Source organism: Lygodium microphyllum, chromosome 27 (assembly GCF_053477565.2).
Source record: "Lygodium microphyllum isolate KBCC chromosome 27, Lygodium_microphyllum_v1.1.10, whole genome shotgun sequence".
Classification (NCBI taxonomy): Eukaryota; Viridiplantae; Streptophyta; class Polypodiopsida; order Schizaeales; family Lygodiaceae; genus Lygodium; species Lygodium microphyllum.
The window spans coordinates 81,077,785-81,083,077 of record NC_141161.1 but is presented as its reverse complement, the minus strand read 5'-3'; positions in this window follow the sequence as shown (position 1 = coordinate 81,083,077).

Here is a 5,293-nt window from a genome sequence, read left to right as displayed (position 1 = left end):
TGTTGAAGATTATGGTTGATTCTATCAAATCCATGGGAGATATCTACTATGATGTTGTGTGATGATTTGTTGTTTTCCTTGTTTTGGTCATCAAAAGAATGAAATAAAATCTTGTTGATGTTACAAGATAGATTTTCTTACAGTAGAATCCCCTTTTCCTTGGTGTCTCTCTTGGGGCTCCATGTTTTTGTTGCACAGCCATGGAAACTTGCCATCAACAAGCATTAGAAGATGTTGAAAATGAAGGAAATGACATTGCCAAGAAGAAAAGAATTCAATGGATGTTTGCGAAGTTCCTTCTTCCACTGAAGAGTTGGAGATTCTCATTATCAAAGCCACTTTCTACCAGAAGTTCACCCCACAATGGCGAAAACATATTACCATCGTTATGCAAGCTCTATGTGGTGGACTATTTCCTCTTCCCATTGAAGCAACAAAGACATGCATCTTGGTGGCAAATTGTTTGGGAATAAACTAAAGAGCAAAAACAGAAAGAATGACTATCCATGCAAGATTTAGCATTCATTGAGAAGTTTCCTGACATCATCCAAGTGGGAGATTGTGAAGAAGCTTCATGAGTCGTGGTCAGTGGAGATTTACGAAAACAAGAAGGAAAAGAGTTGGAATTTGTTCGTGGATGCTCAACAGCAAGATACGTGGGATGCTTGATGCACTGACAATCTTCTGTTTGTCCAATTAGCAACCCACTGGAAGTTGGTAGACAGAGTGCTCTTTACAACATACACTATTGAAACCATCAGAAGCTGGCATTATTATGATGATGGCACAACAATGATCTTAAGAAGAAAGAGTTTTGATACTTTCAGAATGGAATATCTCCCCCTTTGTAGTGGTTTGAATGCTGAATTCAGAGATGTTGAAAAGAAGGAAGTAGAAGAGATATTGGCCAGACAATCCTCCAAAGACTGAAGCCCCTCTCTGATTCTATTCTATTGAGTATAGACCAACTGGTTGGAGCCAACCCCCTGATGAATGACGCAATCAAGAGGCAAGCGTTAGAATGAGTCCAGAGGTATGTGAGAAGAGAGAAGGCAAGAATCAAGGCTGAGAACAAGCTTGCAGCAGAAGTCTTTTGACGCCCTAAAAGCACTCTTTATAGAAGTCCCCATGGCGACTCAAGGTCCCCTTCTTAGTCGGATTTGTCCAGGAAATATTGATGAGAAGCCAACGAATGTAGACCCATTGCCAATTTTTAAGGGAGAGTATAATGAAGACCCTGATCTTCATGTAGCAGAGTTTATGGTTGCATGTGTGGCTAACAATGCCAGAACCCATGAGCATTCGTTAGCAATATTCCCCGCCACTTTCAAGGGCACGACATTTCAATGGTATGAGAGACAAGTAGCATGAAATTTTGGCACATGGGACGACTTGAAGTTGTCATTTCTCACTAAATTCAGGCGTGAAGGTTTTGAAGAGCGGATGCGAGAGGAGTTCATGAACCTAAGTCAGTCCTCTAGAGAAAGAGTAGAAGCTTATGTCTCATGAATGGAATCCATCCTGAAGAGATGGACTAACCATCATTTGGATGAAGGTATCTAGAAAGGAGTGTTCCTCAGAGGCCTACAACTAGAAGTTTGCAAGTTTATGGGATTGAGAAGACTAGTCAATCTGCAAGTTGCAATGGAAGGTGCAAGATTGTATGACGAAGTTGAAGCAAGGTTGTCAATGACTCCAAGAAGAGGAGTCTTACTTCCTCCCATGCCAGGAATGGTATACCCACCAAATGCAGTCCCAGGGATAGTTCCCTATCCCTATCCCCATATGCAAATAGTGCCACAATACAGTGCACCTAATCCACAGTGGTCATCGTAGACGACAGTGCCTCAAATGATGGTTTAACCACAACAACAGTGGCCTCAAATAGTTCCTCCAATGGTGACTCGACAATAGTGGAACCCTACCAACTGGAATCAATAACTCCAAGTCTCAATAGGAGCTCTGAATCAGAACCAAAATAGAGGACCCTTTGGATCAACCCACCTATATATGTAGTAATTATAGAAGCTTCACAAAACCCTACTACAAGTACTTCAGGAGGTGAAAATATAAAGGACTACTTTCGCAAGTATCAAAAAAGAGCTTATGGATGTGATTATAGAGCAATTACAAACACTAGAGGTGATACTGCTAATATATCTACTCCCACGGGAGCTGGGAGAGATGTGATGCATTCAAATACATGGTGAAGAAAGTGCCATTAAGTGAGACATTTAGCCATTGAATGTACCCGAAAACCAACCATTCCTGGAGCCTTCTGTTCCTACTGTTTGAGGACCATACAAAGGATATCTGCTCTTCGAAAGAGATGCATGAATGAAGACTGAAAGATGAAAATGCAAGATTCAACTTGCTAGAATCCAAAATGACAACACAGGACATTGGACCAAAGCAAGCAGTGAACTCTTTTTAGGGTATACGCGGATGAAAACCATATCACCTTCAACGAAGGATCTGTCTTGCCGTTTCAAGTCAACATAAGCCTTCTGTCTATCCTTGGCAGCTTGGATGTCTTGTCTTATTGACTTGATTTGATCATCCATGTCTTCCAGCATCTGCCTTGAAGCTTCTACCCTCAAAGTTGGATCCGAGAAGCTCAAAGGGATACGACAATCATGCCCATACAATGCTTGAAAAGGGGTCATCTGAATACTTTGTTGGTAAGAAGCATTGTAGGTAAACTTAACCAGTGGTAAGTATTGAATCCACTTTTTGGGTTTGCGACAGTAGTATGCCCTAAGCATATCTTCAATGACTTGATTGACTCGTTCTATTTGACCATCAGTGTGGGGATCGTAAGCTGTACTGAAATAGAGTTGAGTTCCAATAGCCTCAAAGATAGCCCTCCAGAAGTGTGATGTGAATAGAGAATCACGATCACTAATGATTCTTCTAGGTAACCCACATAGTTTGAATATTTCCTTGATGAATAATCTTGTGATGTCTGAGGCTTTATAGTTTGTCTTGACAGGGATGAGTTGTGCGACCTTGGTGAGCATATCTACTACAACCATAATAGAGTTGTATCCTCCCTGAACTTGGGGTAGGCCAACAATGAAGTCCATACTAATGAATTCCCATTTCAGTTGGGGAATGTCAAGTGGTTGCAATTTCCCAGGCATTTTGACACGTTCTGCCTTAATGCGTTGACAAGACAAACATTCGGTGACATATTTGAGAACGTCACCCTTGAGTCTTTCCCAATAATAGCTCTTTCTGACCACATTAAGGGTCTTGGCATAACCAGGATGTCCTGAGAAAGAGGAGTCATAGGCTTTCCAAAGTATCTTCTACTTGAGAGTTTGGCTTGCAGGGATACATAATCTTGTCCTAAAGTAGACAAGTTCACTACTGACAGAGAATTCCTGATACTTTGTCTTTAGCTTCGGGTCTTGATCCTTGATGGGGATCTCCCTTAGCATTTTCTGATAGACTGGGTCATGATATGCCTCATCTTTTGCCACAGTCCATCAGGGTTTTGAAGCTTTTACCTTCATAATTTGATGGAGTTTGAATCACCGAGAATTGGCGATTCAGTCCCTTCTTGTGAAGAGCGGAATGAACCATTGCCCTCTCAATTTCAACATCCATGGATGGATCTTCTTTATCATCCAGCTCCTTGTTGGAAACACTGGAGGTTCTTCCTCTAGTGATAAGGGTGGTTCCTTGGCCATGAGAGGCTCTATTTTGACCTTGGAATTGCCCTTGGCGATGTCCTCTACTAAGCTTGGGACACTGCCTCTTGAAGTGTCTGGGCTCATTGCAATGGAAGCAACGTGGCTTGTGGTCATTACTTTGTGTAGGAACAAAGTTGTTGACAGCATTGGCCCTAGCTTTCTTTCTTTGGACATGATTCTGACCCTGTGCTCTCTTAGTCTGAGCCTTAGTCATACCCTTATTCTGATCTCTGTAAGGCTAAGTCCTGTTGTTCCTTGGTTTGGTCTGCACTTCCTGTATTATTGGAGTAGCTCGAATGAGTGCATCTTGTAGGTTCGTTGGGCGCATTGATTCCAATCGAGTGTTTATGGGTGGATTCAACCCAACACAGAATTTTGACACCTGTTGTGTCATATCCATTGGAGGCATGTACTTTAGGAGTGAAACGAACTTTGAATAATATACATCAAGGGATAGTCCTAGTTGCTTCAAGTCATAGAATTCATTCATCTTTTGTGTGCAGTCATCAGCAGGTGGCAGATACCTTCCTTGCACAGCTTCCTTAAGCTTCTCCCAAGTGAATGTCCCCTTCGAGATCGCTTGGTCTCTGCACCACTGTTTCCACCAAAGTCTCACTTCGCTTGTAAGCTCAAGTTTGGTGAGCATGGCTTGGTTAGCAGGTGCAGTTCTTGCTATCTCAAAATAGTCCTCCATGGACTCAATCCAGATCTTGACATCGGCTTGAATAGTCCTTCCCTTGCCATCAAACTCAGGTGACTTAATTTGTTTGAGGAGAAACTTCTTCTCTTGAACCATATCTATACTTAGTGCAGGAGTCCGACTTGGGACCTGCGCTTGGGGTTGCGTCTGGACAATAAGATTCATTATGTTAACAACTTATCAAACGTTTCCCATATTACATTAATACGACTAGCACAGCTTTTAGCCAAGTGACTTAATCACTTATCACCTTAGCTAACATTTATGACAAGATAGATAATAGTAAAAAAAAGTCTTATTCATTCATGAGGGCATAACCCTTTGAGTACATTTATTTTGGATAAGTAGGACAAGCTAATTGATACATCAGTTTGGGAAAAATAGGATTGTGTTACAATCAGCTACATGGACGGAATAATAATATGGAGGGGGGTCATGGATTTTCAGGAAACGATAAGTCATAGGAAGCTTGGGGTATCCCTTCCTTTGATACCCGTTCTTCTCATAGCGCCCTAACACTTTAATCCTATCGGCAAAGATCACCCGGGTCACTTCTTCATAGACATACTTGTTCTGCTTGACTTGATGACTGCTAACATGCAAAGTTGCGTTTGCGTGAGCTTCGACAAAGATGAACAGCTTCACGATCTTTAAATCCTCCATCCACTTGATTATCTTCAAGTTGGTCTGAAGGTATGCGAGTCGGTGGGCTGCTATGTAGTATATTCCTGATTTTCCAGTCCATCTTCTTTTTGCATACAGGGGTGAAGGATTATAGATGTGGTCCAGAATATTCATCATGCCTAGCCTTTCACGATAATCCGAAGCATGCATTGCAGTCATGAACATGACCTGGAACACCAAGAACTTGCTCCATGCTTCGTGACTCTACAAT